This window comes from Heterodontus francisci, chromosome 33 (assembly GCF_036365525.1).
Source record: "Heterodontus francisci isolate sHetFra1 chromosome 33, sHetFra1.hap1, whole genome shotgun sequence".
Taxonomy (NCBI): Eukaryota; Metazoa; Chordata; class Chondrichthyes; order Heterodontiformes; family Heterodontidae; genus Heterodontus; species Heterodontus francisci.
Window position 1 is genome coordinate 5,500,991 of NC_090403.1, and position 17,967 is coordinate 5,518,957.

The window sequence follows — 17,967 nt, forward strand, 5'->3', positions numbered from 1 at the left end:
GAAATGCCTTCCGCACACACTGAAACCCCTTCTGCACACACTGAAACACCATCCCCACACAGTGAAACCCTTCCCCACACACTGAAATACCTTCCCCACACACTGAAACACATCCCCACACACTGAAACCCCTTCCCTACACACTAAAACACATACCCACACACTGAAACCCCTTCCCACACACTGAAACACCTTCCCCACACACTGAAACACCCTCCCCATACACTGAAACCCCTTCCCCACACACTGAAACACATCCCCACACACTGAAACCACTTCCCTACACACTAAAACACATACCCACACACTGAAACCCCTTCCCACACACTGAAACACCTTCCCCACACAGTGAAACCCTTCCCCACACACTGAAATACCTTCCCCACACACTGAACCACATCCCCACACACTGAAACCCCTTCCCTACACACTAAAACACATACCCACACACTGAAACCCCTTCCCACACACTGAAACACCTTCCCCACACACTGAAACACCCTCCCCATACACTGAAACCCCTTCCCCACACACTGAAACACATCCCCACACACTGAAACCACTTCCCCACTCACTGAAACACCTACCCCACACACTGAAACACCTTCCCCATAAACTGAATACCCTTCCGCACACAATGAAACACCTTGCCCACACAATGAAACACCTTCCCCACACACTGAATCCCCTTCCCCACAAACTGAAACTCCTTCCGCACACAATGAAACACCTTCCCCACACACTGAACCCCTTCCCCACACACTGAAACACCTTCCGCGCACACTGAAACCCCTTCCGCAGACACTGAAACCCCTTCCCCAAACACTGAAACCCCTTCCACACACACTGAAACACCTTCCCCACACACTGAAACCCCCTCCCCACACTCTGAAACCCCTTCCGCACACAGTGAAACCCTACCCCAAGCACTGAAACCCCTTCCCCAAACACTGAAACACATCCCCACACACTGAAACACCTTCCCCACACACTGATACCCCTTCACAACACACCGAAACACATTCCCCACACACTGAAACCCCTTCCCCACATACTGAAACCCATTCCCCACACACTGACATGCCTTCCGCACACACTGAAACCCCTTCTGCACACACTGAAACACCATCCCCACACAGTGAAACCCTTCCCCACACACTGAAATACCTTCCCCACACACTGAAACACATCCCCACACACTGAAACCCCTTCCCTACACACTAAAACACATACCCACACACTGAAACCCCTTCCCACACACTGAAACACCTTCCCCACACACTGAAACACCTTCCCCACACACTGAAACCCCTTCCGCACACAGTGAAACCCCTCCCCATACACTGAAACCCCTTCCCCACACACTGAAACACATCCCCACACACTGAAACCCCATCCCCACAGACTGAAACCCCTTCCGCACACACCGAAACACCTTCCCCACAAACTGAAACCCCTTCCCCACACACTGAAACCTCTACTGCACACAGTGAAACCCCTTCCGCACACACTGAAACACCTTCCCCACACACTGAAACCCCTTCCCCACACACTGAAACCCCTTCCGCACACAGTGAAACCCTTCCCCACACATGGAGACCCCTTCCCCACACACTGAAACCCATTCTCCACACACTGAATCACATCCCCACAAACTGAAACCCCTTCCCCACACACTGAAACCCCTTCCCCAGACACTGAAACCCTTCGCCACACTCTGAAACCCCTTCCCCCTCCCTGAAACCCCTTTCCCACACACTGAAACCATTACCCACACTCTGAAACCCCTTCCCCACACAATGAAACACCTTCCCCAAACACTGAAACCCCTTCCCCACACACTGAAACCCTTCCCCACACACTGAAACACCTTCCCCACACACTGAAACCCCTTAGGCACACACTGAAACCCATCCCCACACACTGAAACCCATCCCCACACACTGAAACCCCTTCCCCACACTTAGAATACCCTTCCGCACACAATGAAACACCTTCGGCACACACTGAAACACCTTCCGCAGACACTGAAACCCCTTCCCCACACACACTGAAACCCCTTCCACACACACTGAAACACCTTCCCCACACACTGAAATCCCCTCCACACACACTGAAACCCCTTCCGCACACAGTGAAACGCTTCCCCACACACTGAAACACCTTCCCCACACACTGATACCCCTTCACCACACACTGAAACACATTCCCCACACACTGAAACCCCTTCCCCACATACTGAAACCCATCCCCACACACTGAAACCCATCCCCACACACTGAAACCCCTTCCCCACACACAGAATACCCTTCCGCACACAATGAAACACCTTCGGCACACACTGAAACACATTCCGCAGACACTGAAACCCCTTCCCCACACACTGAAACCCCTTCCACACACACTGAAACACCTTCCCCACACACTGAAATCCCCTCCCCACACACTGAAACCCCTTCCGCACGCAGTGAAATGCTTCCCCACACACTGAAACACCTTCCCCACACACTGATACCCCTTCACCACACACTGAAACACATTCCCCACACACTGAAACACCTTCCCCACATACTGAAACCCATTCCCCACACACTGAAATGCCTTCCGCACACACTGAAACCCCTTCTGCACACACTGAAACACCATCCCCACACAGTGAAACCCTTCCCCACACACTGAAATACCTTCCCCACACACTGAAACACATCCCCACACACTGAAACCCCTTCCCCACAAACTAAAACACATACACACACACTGAAACCCCTTCCCACACACTGAAACGCCTTCCCCACACACTGAAACACCTTCCCCACACACTGAAACCCCTTCCGCACACAGTGAAACCCATCCCGACACACTAAAACCCCTTCCCCACACACTGAAACCCCTTCCTCACACACTGAAACCGCATCCCCACACACTGAAACCCCTTCCGCACACACTGAAACACCTTGCCCACAAACTGAAACCCCTTCCCCACACACTGAAACCTCTACCGCACACACTGAAACCCCTTCCACACACACTGAAACACCTTCCCCACACACTGAAACCCCTTCCCCACACACTGAAACCCCTTCCGCACACACTGAAACACCTTCCCCACACACTGAAACACCTTCCCCACACACTGAAACCCCTTCCGCACACAGTGAAACCCTTCCCCACACACTGAAATCCCTTCTCCACATACTGAATCACATCCCCACACACTGAAACCCCTTCCCCACACACTGAAACCCCTTCCCCACCCACTGAAACCCTTCCCCACACTCTGAAACCCCTTCCCCCTCCCTGAAACCCCTTTCCCACACACTGAAACCATTACCCACACTCTGAAACCCCTTCCCCACACAATGAAACACCTTCCCCAAACACTGAAACCCCTTCCCCACACATTGAAACCCTTCCCCACACACTGAAACACCTTCCCCACACACTGAAACCCCTTAGGCACACACTGAAACCCATCCCCACACACTGAAACCCCTTCCCCACACACAGAAACACCTTCCCCACACACTGAAACCCCTTCCGCACACACTGAAACCCATCCCCACACACTGAAACCCATCCCCACACACTGAAACGAAACCCCACACACTGAAACACCTTCCCCACACACCGAACCCCTTCCCCACACACTGTAACACATCCCCACACACTGAAACATCTTCCCCACACACTGAAACCACTTCCCCACTCACTGAAACACCTCCCCCACACACTGAAACACCTTCCCCATAAACTGAATACCCTTCCGCACACAATGAAACACCTTGCCCACACAATGAAACACCTTCCCCACACACTGAATCCCCTTCCCCACAAACTGAAACTCCTTCCGCACACAATGAAACACCTTCCCCACACACTGAACCCCTTCCCCACACACTGAAACACCTTCCGCACACACTGAAACCCCTTCCGCAGACACTGAAACCCCTTCCCCAAACACTGAAACCCCTTCCACACACACTGAAACACCTTCCCCACACACTGAAACCCCCTCCCCACACTCTGAAACCCCTTCCGCACACAGTGAAACCCTACCCCAAGCACTGAAACCCCTTCCCCAAACACTGAAACACATCCCCACACACTGAAACACCTTCCCCACACACTGATACCCCTTCACCACACACCGAAACACATTCCCCACACACTGAAACCCCTTCCCCACAAACTGAAACCCATTCCCCACACACTGAAATGCCTTCCGCACACACTGAAACCCCTTCTGCACACACTGAAACACCATCCCCACACAGTGAAACCCTTCCCCACACACTGAAATACCTTCCCCACACACTGAAACACATCCCCACACACTGAAACCCCTTCCCTACACACTAAAACACATACCCACACACTGAAACCCCTTCCCACACACTGAAACACCTTCCCCACACACTGAAACACCTTCCCCACACACTGAAACCACTTCCGCACACAGTGAAACCCCTCCCCATACACTGAAACCCCTTCCCACACACTGAAACACCTTCCCCACACACTGAAACACATCCCCACACACTGAAACCCCATCCCCACAGACTGAAACCCCTTCCGCACACACCGAAACACCTTCCCCACAAACTGAAACCCCTTCCCCACACACTGAAACCTCTACTGCACACACTGAAACCCCTTCCACACACATTAAAACACCTTCCCCACACACTGAAACCCCTTCTGCACACACTGAAACCCCTTCCGCACACACTGAAACACCTTCCCCACACACTGAAACCCCTTCCCCACACACTGAAACCCCTTCCGCACACAGTGAAACCCTTCCCCACACATGGAGACCCCTTCCCCACACACTGAAACCCATTCTCCACACACTGAATCACATCCCCACAAACTTAAACCCCTTCCCCACACACTGAAACCCCTTCCCCAGACACTGAAACCTTTCGCCACACTCTGAAACCCCTTCCCCCTCCCTGAAACCCCTTTCCCACACACTGAAACCATTACCCACACTCTGAAACCCCTTCCCCACACAATGAAACACCTTCCCCAAACACTGAAACCCCTTCCCCACACACTGAAACCCTTCCCCACACACTGAAACACCTTCCCCACACACTGAAACCCCTTAGGCACACACTGAAACCCATCCCCACACACTGAAACCCATCCCCACACACTGAAACCCCTTCCCCACACACAGAATACCCTTCCGCACACAATGAAACACCTTCGGCACACACTGAAACACCTTCCGCAGACACTGAAACCCCTTCCCCACACACATGAAACCCCTTCCACACACACTGAAACACCTTCCCCACACACTGAAATCCCCTCCACACACACTGAAACCCCTTCCGCACACAGTGAAACGCTTCCCCACAAACTGAAACTCCTTCCGCACACAATGAAACACCTTCCCCACACACTGAACCCCTTCCCCACACACTGAAACACCTTCCGCACACACTGAAACCCCTTCCGCAGACACTGAAACCCCTTCCCCAAACACTGAAACCCCTTCCACACACACTGAAACACCTTCCCCACACACTGAAACCCCCTCCCCACACTCTGAAACCCCTTCCGCACACAGTGAAACCCTACCCCAAGCACTGAAACCCCTTCCCCAAACACTGAAACACATCCCCACACACTGAAACACCTTCCCCACACACTGATACCCCTTCACCACACACCGAAACACATTCCCCACACACTGAAACCCCTTCCCCACAAACTGAAACCCATTCCCCACACACTGAAATGCCTTCCGCACACACTGAAACCCCTTCTGCACACACTGAAACACCATCCCCACACAGTGAAACCCTTCCCCACACACTGAAATACCTTCCCCACACACTGAAACACATCCCCACACACTGAAACCCCTTCCCTACACACTAAAACACATACCCACACACTGAAACACCTTCCCCACACACTGAAACACCTTCCCCACACACTGAAACCCCTTCCGCACACAGTGAAACCCCTCCCCATACACTGAAACCCCTTCCCCACACACTGAAACACATCCCCACACACTGAAACCCCATCCCCACAGACTGAAACCCCTTCCGCACACACCGAAACACCTTCCCCACAAACTGAAACCCCTTCCCCACACACTGAAACCTCTACTGCACACACTGAAACCCCTTCCACACACATTAAAACACCTTCCCCACACACTGAAACCCCTTCCGCACACACTGAAACCCCTTCCGCACACACTGAAACACCTTCCCCACACACTGAAACCCCTTCCCCACACACTGAAACCCCTTCCGCACACAGTGAAACCCTTCCCCACACATGGAGACCCCTTCCCCACACACTGAAACCCATTCTCCACACACTGAATCACATCCCCACAAACTGAAACCCCTTCCCCACACACTGAAACCCCTTCCCCAGACACTGAAACCCTTCGCCACACTCTGAAACCCCTTCCCCCTCCCTGAAACCCCTTTCCCACACACTGAAACCATTACCCACACTCTGAAACCCCTTCCCCACACAATGAAACACCTTCCCCAAACACTGAAACCCCTTCCCCACACACTGAAACCCTTCCCCACACACTGAAACACCTTCCCCACACACTGAAACCCCTTAGGCACACACTGAAACCCATCCCCACACACTGAAACCCATCCCCACACACTGAAACCCCTTCCCCACACACAGAATACCCTTCCGCACACAATGAAACACCTTCGGCACACACTGAAACACCTTCCGCAGACACTGAAACCCCTTCCCCACACACACTGAAACCCCTTCCACACACACTGAAACACCTTCCCCACACACTGAAATCCCCTCCACACACACTGAAACCCCTTCCGCACACAGTGAAACGCTTCCCCACACACTGAAACACCTTCCCCACACACTGATACCCCTTCACCACACACTGAAACACATTCCCCACACACTGAAACCCCTTCCCCACATACTGAAACCCATCCCCACACACTGAAACCCATCCCCACACACTGAAACCCCTTCCCCACACACAGAATACCCTTCCGCACACAATGAAACACCTTCGGCACACACTGAAACACATTCCGCAGACACTGAAACCCCTTCCACACACACTGAAACACCTTCCCCACACACTGAAATCCCCTCCCCACACACTGAAACCCCTTCCGCACGCAGTGAAATGCTTCCCCACACACTGAAACACCTTCCCCACACACTGATACCCCTTCACCACACACTGAAACACATTCCCCACACACTGAAACACCTTCCCCACATACTGAAACCCATTCCCCACACACTGAAATGCCTTCCGCACACACTGAAACCCCTTCTGCACACACTGAAACACCATCCCCACACAGTGAAACCCTTCCCCACACACTGAAATACCTTCCCCACACACTGAAACACATCCCCACACACTGAAACCCCTTCCCCACAAACTAAAACACATACACACACACTGAAACCCCTTCCCACACACTGAAACGCCTTCCCCACACACTGAAACACCTTCCCCACACACTGAAACCCCTTCCGCACACAGTGAAACCCATCCCGACACACTGAAACCCCTTCCCCACACACTGAAACCCCTTCCTCACACACTGAAACCGCATCCCCACACACTGAAACCCCTTCCACACACACTGAAACAACTTGCCCACAAACTGAAACCCCTTCCCCACACACTGAAACCTCTACCGCACACACTGAAACCCCTTCCACACACACTGAAACACCTTCCCCACACACTGAAACCCCTTCCCCACACACTGAAACCCCTTCCGCACACACTGAAACACCTTCCCCACACACTGAAACCCCTTCCCCACACACTGAAACCCCTTCCGCACACAGTGAAACCCTTCCCCACACACTGAAATCCCTTCTCCACACACTGAATCACATCCCCACACACTGAAACCCCTTCCCCACACACTGAAACCCCTTCCCCACCCACTGAAACCCTTCCCCACACACTGAAACCCCTTCCCCCTCCCTGAAACCCCTTTCCCACACACTGAAACCATTACCCACACTCTGAAACCCCTTCCCCACACAATGAAACACCTTCCCCAAACACTGAAACCCCTTCCCCACACATTGAAACCCTTCCCCACACACTGAAACACCTTCCCCACACACTGAAACCCCTTAGGCACACACTGAAACCCATCCCCACACACTGAAACCCCTTCCCCACACACTGAAACACATCCCCACACACAGAAACACCTTCCCCACACACTGAAACCCCTTCCGCACACAATGAAACCCATCCCCACACACTGAAACCCATCCCCACACACTGAAACGAAACCCCACACACTGAAACACCTTCCCCACACACCGAACCCCTTCCCCACACACTGTAACACATCCCCACACACTGAAACATCTTCCCCACACACTGAAACCACTTTCCCACTCACTGAAACACCTCCCCCACACACTGAAACACCTTCCCCATAAACTGAATACCCTTCCGCACACAATGAAACACCTTGCCCACACAATGAAACACCTTCCCCACACACTGAATCCCCTGCCCCACAAACTGAAACTCCTTCCGCACACAATGAAACACCTTCCCCACACACTGAACCCCTTCCCCACACACTGAAACACCTTCCGCACACACTGAAACCCCTTCCGCAGACACTGAAACCCCTTCCCCAAACACTGAAACCCCTTCCACACACACTGAAACACCTTCCCCACACACTGAAACCCCCTCCCCACACTCTGAAACCCCTTTTGCACACAGTGAAACCCTACCCCAAGCACTGAAACCCCTTCCCCAAACACTGAAACACATCCCCACACACTGAAACACCTTCCCCACACACTGATACCCCTTCACCACGCACCGAAACACATTCCCCACACACTGAAACCCCTTCCCCACAAACTGAAACCCATTCCCCACACACTGAAATGCCTTCCGCACACACTGAAACCCCTTCTGCACACACTGAAACACCATCCCCACACAGTGAAACCCTTCCCCACACACTGAAATACCTTCCCCACACACTGAAACACATCCCCACACACTGAAACCCCTTCCCTACACACTAAAACACATACCCACACACTGAAACCCCTTCCCACACACTGAAACACCTTCCCCACACACTGAAACACCTTCCCCACACACTGAAACCCCTTCCGCACACAGTGAAACCCCTCCCCATACACTGAAACCCCTTCCCCACACACTGAAACACATCCCCACACACTGAAACCCCATCCCCACAGACTGAAACCCCTTCCGCACACACCGAAACACCTTCCCCACAAACTGAAATCCCTTCCCCACACACTGAAACCTCTACTGCACACACTGAAACCCCTTCCACACACATTAAAACACCTTCCCCACACACTGAAACCCCTTCCGCACACACTGAAACCCCTTCCGCACACACTGAAACACCTTCCCCACACACTGAAACCCCTTCCCCACACACTGAAACCCCTTCCGCACACAGTGAAACCCTTCCCCACACATGGAGACCCCTTCCCCACACACTGAAACCCATTCTCCACACACTGAATCACATCCCCACAAACTGAAACCCCTTCCCCACACACTGAAACCCCTTCCCCAGACACTGAAACCCTTCGCCACACTCTGAAACCCCTTCCCCCTCCCTGAAACCCCTTTCCCACACACTGAAACCATTACCCACACTCTGAAACCCCTTCCCCACACAATGAAACACCTTCCCCAAACACTGAAACCCCTTCCCCACACACTGAAACCCTTCCCCACACACTGAAACCCATCCCCACACACTGAAACCCCTTCCCCACACACAGAATACCCTTCCGCACACAATGAAACACCTTCGGCACACACTGAAACACCTTCCGCAGACACTGAAACCCCTTCCCCACACACACTGAAACCCCTTCCACACACACTGAAACACCTTCCCCACACACTGAAATCCCCTCCACACACACTGAAACCCCTTCCGCACACAGTGAAACGCTTCCCCACAAACTGAAACTCCTTCCGCACACAATGAAACACCTTCCCCACACTCTGAACCCCTTCCCCACACACTGAAACACCTTCCGCACACACTGAAACCCCTTCCGCAGACACTGAAACCCCTTCCCCAAACACTGAAACCCCTTCCACACACACTGAAACACCTTCCCCACACACTGAAACCCCCTCCCCACACTCTGAAACCCCTTCCGCACACAGTGAAACCCTACCCCAAGCACTGAAACCCCTTCCCCAAACACTGAAACTCATCCCCACACACTGAAACACCTTCCCCACACACTGATACCCCTTCACCACACACCGAAACACATTCCCCACACACTGAAACCCCTTCCCCACAAACTGAAACCCATTCCCCACACACTGAAATGCCTTCCGCACACACTGAAACCCCTTCTGCACACACTGAAACACCATCCCCACACAGTGAAACCCTTCCCCACACACTGAAATACCTTCCCCACACACTGAAACACATCCCCACACACTGAAACCCCTTCCCTACACACTAAAACACATACCCACACACTGAAACCCCTTCCCACACACTGAAACACCTTCCCCACACACTGAAACACCTTCCCCACACACTGAAACCCCTTCCGCACACAGTGAAACCCCTCCCCATACACTGAAACCCCTTCCCCACACACTGAAACACATCCCCACACACTGAAACCCCATCCCCACACACTGAAACCCCTTCCGCACACACCGAAACACCTTCCCCACAAACTGAAACCCCTTCCCCACACACTGAAACCTCTACTGCACACACTGAAACCCCTTCCACACACATTAAAACAACTTCCCCACACACTGAAACCCCTTCCGCACACACTGAAACCCCTTCCGCACACACTGAAACACCTTCCCCACACACTGAAACCCCTTCCCCACACACTGAAACCCCTTCCGCACACAGTGAAACCCTTCCCCACACATGGAGACCCCTTCCCCACACACTGAAACCCATTCTCCACACACTGAATCACATCCCCACAAACTGAAATCCCTTCCCCACACACTGAAACCCCTTCCCCAGACACTGAAACCCTTCGCCACACTCTGAAACCCCTTCCCCCTCCCTGAAACCCCTTTCCCACACACTGAAACCATTACCCACACTCTGAAACCCCTTCCCCACACAATGAAACACCTTCCCCAAACACTGAAACCCCTTCCCCACACACTGAAACCCTTCCCCACACACTGAAACACCTTCCCCACACACTGAAACCCCTTAGGCACACACTGAAACCCATCCCCACACACTGAAACCCATCCCCACACACTGAAACCCCTTCCCCACACACAGAATACCCTTCCGCACACAATGAAACACCTTCGGCACACACTGAAACACCTTCCGCAGACACTGAAACCCCTTCCCCACACACACTGAAACCCCTTCCACACACACTGAAACACCTTCCCCACACACTGAAATCCCCTCCACACACACTGAAACCCCTTCCGCACACAGTGAAACGCTTCCCCACACACTGAAACACCTTCCCCACACACTGATACCCCTTCACCACACACTGAAACACATTCCCCACACACTGAAACCCCTTCCCCACATACTGAAACCCATACCCCACACACTGAAATGCCTTCCGCACACACTGAAACCCCTTCTGCACACACTGAAACACCACCCCCACACAGTGAAACCCTTCCCCACACACTGAAATACCTTCCCCACACACTGAAGCACATCCCCACACACTGAAACCCCTTCCCCACAAACTAAAACACATACACACACACTGAAACCCCTTCCCACACACTGAAACGCCTTCCCCACACACTGAAACACCTTCCCCACACACTGAAACCCCTTCCGCACACAGTGAAACCCATCCCCACACACTGAAACCCCTTCCCCACACACTGAAACACCTTCCCCACACACTGAAACCGCACCCCACACACTGAAACCCCTTCCGCACACACTGAAACACCTTGCCCACAAACTGAAACCCCTTTCCCACACACTGAAACCTCTACCGCACACACTGAAACCCCCTCCACACACACTGAAACACCTTCCCCACAGACTGAAACCCCTTCCCCACACACTGAAACCCCTTCCGCACACACTGAAACACCTTCCCCACACACTGAAACCCCTTCCCCACACACTGAAACCCCTTCCGCACACAGTGAAACCCTTCCCCACACACGGAAACCCCTTCCCCACACACTGAAACCCCTTCTCCACACACTGAATCACATCCCCACACACTGAAACCCCTTCCCCACACACTGAAACCCCTTCCCCACCCACTGAAACCCTTCCCCACACTCTGAAACCCCTTCCCCCTCCCTGAAACCCCTTTCCCAAACACTGAAACCATTACCCACACTCTGAAACCCCTTCCCCACACAATGAAACACCTTCCCCAAACACTGAAACCCCTTCCCCACACATTGAAACATTTCCCCACACACTGAAACACCTTCCCCACACACTGAAACCCCTTAGGCACACACTGAAACCCATCCCCACACACTGAAACGCATCCCCACACACTGAAACCCCTTCCCCACACACTGAAACACATCCCCACACACAGAAACACCTTCCCCACACACTGAAACCCCTTCCGCACACACTGAAACCCATCCCCACAAACTAAAACCCATCCCCACACACTGAAACGAAACCCCACACACTGAAACACCTTCCCCACACACCGAAACCCTTCCCCACACTCTGTAACACATCCCCACACACTGAAACATCTTCCCCACACACTGAAACCACTTCCCCACTCACTGAAACACCTCCCCCACACACTGAAACACCTTCCCCATAAACTGAATACCCTTCCACACAAACTGAAACTCCTTCCGCACAGAATGAAACACCTTCCCCACACACTGAACCCCTTCCCCACACACTGAAACACCTTCCGCACACACTGAAACCCCTTCCGCAGACACTGAAACCCCTTCCCCAAACACTGAAACCCCTTCCACACACACTGAAACACCTTCCCCACACACTGAAACCCCCTCCCCACACACTGAAACCCCTTCTGCACACAGTGAAACCCTTCCCCAAGCACTGAAACCCCTTCCCCAAACACTGAAAGACATCCCCACACACTGAAACACCTTCCCCACTCACTGATACCCCTTCACCACACACCGAAACACATTCCCCACACACTGAAACCCCTTCCCCACAGACTGAAACCCATTCCCCACACACTGAAATGCCTTCCGCACACACTGAAACCCCTTCTGCACACACTGAAACACCATCCCCACACAGTGAAACCCTTCCCCACACACTGAAATACCTTCCCCACACACTGAAACACATCCCCACACACTGAAACCCCTCCCCTACACACTAAAACACATACCCACACACTGAAACCCCTTCCCACACACTGAAACACCTTCCCCACACACTGAAACCCCATCCCCACAGACTGAAACCCCTTCCGCACACACTGAAACACCTTCCCCACAAACTGAAACCCCTTCCCCAAACACTGAAACCTCTACCGCACACACTGAAACCCCTTCCACACACACTGAAACACCTTCCCCACACATTGAAACACCTTCCCCACACGCTGAAACCCCTTCCACACACACTGAAAGACCTTCCCCACACACTGAAACCCCTTCCCCACACACTGAAACCCCTTCCGCACACAGTGAAACCCTTCCCCACACACTGAAACCCCTTCCCCACACACTGAAACCCCTTCTTCACACACTGAATCACATCCCCACACACTGAAACCCCTTCCCCACACACTGAAACCCCTTCCCCACACTCTGAAACCCTTCCCCACACTCTGAAACCCCTTCCCCACTCCCTGAAACCCCTTTCCCACACACTAAAACCATTACCCACACTCTGAAACCCCTTCCCCACACAATGAAACACCTCCTCCAAACACTGAAACCCCTTCCCCACACACTGAAACCCTTCCCCACACACTGAAACACCTTCCTCACACACTGAAACCCCTTCCGCACACACTGAAACCCCTTCCCCACACACTGAAACCCCTTCCCCACACACTGAACCCCCTTCCCCACACACTGAAACACATCCCCACACACAGAAACACCTTCCCCACAAACTGAAACCCCTTCCCCACACACTGAAACCCCTTCCCCACAAACTGAAACCCTTCCCCACACTCTGAAACCCCTTCCCCCTCCCTGAAACCCCTTTCCCACACACTGAAACCATTACCCACACTCCGAAACCCCTTCCACACAAAATGAAACACCTTCCCCACACACTGAAACACCTTCCCCACACACTGAAATCCCCTCCCCACACACTGAAACCCCTTCCGCACGCAGTGAAACGCTTCCCCACACACTGAAACACCTTCCCCACAAACTGATACCCCTTCACCACACACTGAAACACATTCCCCACACACTGAAACACCTTCCCCACATACTGAAACCCATTCCCCACACACTGAAATGCCTTCCGCACACACTGAAACCCCTTCTGCACACACTGAAACATCATCCCCACACAGTGAAACCCTTCCCCACACACTGAAATACCTTCCCCACACACTGAAACTCATCCCCACACACTGAAACCCCTTCCCCACACACTGAAACACATACACACACACTGAAACCCCTTCCCACACACTGAAACGCCTTCCCCACACACTGAAACACCTTCCCCACACACTGAAACCCCTTCCGCACACAGTGAAACCCATCCCCACACACTGAATCCCCTTCCCCACACACTGAAACCCCTTCCCCACACACTGAAACCGCATCCCCACACACTGAAATCCCTTCCGCACACACTGAAACACCTTGCCCACAAACTGAAACCCCTTCCCCACACACTGAAACCTCTACCGCACACACTGAAACCCCTTCCACACACACTGAAACACCTTCCCCACACACTGAAACCCCTTCCCCACACACTGAAACCCCTTCCGCACACACTGAAACCCCTTCCCCACACACTGAAACCCCTTCCCCACACACTGAAACCCCTTCCGCACACAGTGAAACCCTTCCCCACACACGGAAACCCCTTCCCCACACACTGAAACCTTTTCTCCACACACTGAATCACATCCCCACACACTGAAACCCCTTCCCCACACACTGAAACCCCTTCCCCACCCACTGAAACCCTTCCCCACACTCTGAAACCCCTTCCCCCTCCCTGAAACCCCTTTCCCACACACTGAAACCATTACCCACACTCTGAAACCCCTACCCCACACAATGAAACACCTTCCCCAAACACTGAAACCCCTTCCTCACACATTGAAACCCTTCCCCACACACTGAAACACCTTCTCCACACACTGAAACCCCTTAGGCACACACTGAAACCCATCCCCGCACACTGGAACGCATCCCCACACACTGAAACCCCTTCCCCACACACTGAAACACATCGCCACACACAGAAACACCTTCCCCACACACTGAAACCCCTTCCGCACACACTGAAACCCATCCCCACACACTGAAACCCATCCCCACACACTGAAACGAAACCCCACACACTGAAACACCTTCCCCACACACCGAACCCCTTCCCCACACACTGTAACACATCCCCGCACACTGAAACATCTTCCCCACACACTGAAACCACTTCCCCACTCACTGAAACACCTCCCCCACACACTGAAACACCTTCCCCATAAACTGAATACCCTTCCGCACACAATGAAACACCTTGCCCACACAAAGAAACACCTTCCCCACACACTGAATCCCCTTCCCCACAAACTGAAACTCCTTCCGCACACAATGAAACACCTTCCCCACACACTGAACCCCTTCCCCACACACTGAAACACCTTCTGCACACACTGAAACCCCTTCCGCAGACACTGAAACCCCTTCCCCAAACACTGAAACCCCTTCCACACACACTGAAACACCTTCCCCACACACTGAAACCCCCTCCCCACACGCTGAAACCCCTTCCGCACACAGTGAAACCCTACCCCAAGCACTGAAACCCCTTCCCCACACACTGATACCCCTTCACCACACACCGAAACACATTCCCCACACACTGAAACCCCTTCCCCACATACTGAAACCCATTCCCCACACACTGAAATGCCTTCCGCACACACTGAAACACCTTCTGCACACACTGAAACACCATCCCCACACAGTGAAACCCTTCCCCACACACTGAAATACCTTCCCCACACACTGAAACACATCCCCACACACTGAAACCCCTTCCCTACACACTAAAACACATACCCACACACTGAAACCCCTTCCCACACACTGAAACACCTTCCCCACACACTGAAACACCTTCCCCACACACTGAAACACCTTCCGCACACAGTGAAACCCCTCCCCACACACTGAAACCCCTTCCCCACACACTGAAACACATCCCCACACACTGAAACCCCATCCCCACAGACTGAAACCCCTTCCGCACACAGTGAAACACCTTCCCCACAAACTGAAACCCCTTCCCCAAACACTGAAACCTCTACCGCACACACTGAAACCCCTTCCACACACACTGAAACACCTTCCCCACACATTGAAACCCCTTCTCCACACGCTGAAACCCCTTCCACACACACTGAAAGACCTTCCCCACACACTGAAACCCCTTCCCCACACACTGAAACCCCTTCCGCACACAGTGAAACCCTTCCCCACACACTGAAACCCCTTCCCCACACACTGAAACCCCTTCTCCACACACTGATTCACATCCCCACACACTGAAACCCCTTCCCCACACACTGAAACCCCTTCCCCACACTCTGAAACCCTTCCCCACACTCTGAAACCCCTTCCCCACTCCCTGAAACCCCTTTCCCACACACTAAAACCATTACCCACACTCTGAAACCCTTTCCCCACACAATGAAACACCTCCTCCAAACACTGAAACCCCTTCCCCACACACTGAAACCCTTCCCCACACACTGAAACACTTTCCTCACACACTGAAACCCCTTCCGCACACACTGAAACCCATCCCCACACACTGAAACCCATCCCCACACACTGAAACCCCTTCCCCACACACAGAATACCATTCCGCACACAATGAAACACCTTCGGCACACACTGAAACACCTTCCGCAGACACTGAAACACCTTCCGCAGACACTGAAACCCCTTCCCCACACACTGAAACACCTTCCACATACACTGAAACACCTTCCCCACACACTGAAATCCCCTCCCCACACACCGAAACCCCTTCCGCACGCAGTGCAACGCTTCCCCACACACTGAAACATCTTCCCCACACACTGATAACCCTTCACCACACACTGAAACACATTCCCCACACACTGAAACACCTTCCTCACATACTGAAACCCATTCCCCACACACTGAAATGCCTTCCGCACACACTGAAACCCCTTCTGCACACACTGAAACACCATCCCCACACAGTGAAACCCTTCCCCAAAAACTGAAATACCTTCCCCACACACTGAAACACATCCCCACACACTGAAACCCCTTCCCCACAAACTAAAACACATACACACACACTGAAACCCCTTCCCACACACTGAAACGCCTTCCCCACACACTGAAACACCTTCCCCACACACTGAAACCCCTTCCGCACACAGTGAAACCCATCCCCACACACTGAATCCCCTTCCCCACACACTGAAACCCCTTCCCCACACACTGAAACCGCATCCCCACACACTGAAACACCTTCCGCACACACTGAAACACCTTGCCCACAAACTGAAACCCCTTCCCCACACACTGAAACCTCTACCGCACACACTGAAACCCCTTCCACACACACTGAAACACCTTCCCCACACACTGAAACCCCTTCCGCACACACTGAAACACCTTCCCCACACACTGAAACCCCTTCCCCACACACTGAAACCCCTTCCGCACACAGTGAAACCCTTCCCCACACACGGAAACCCCTTCCC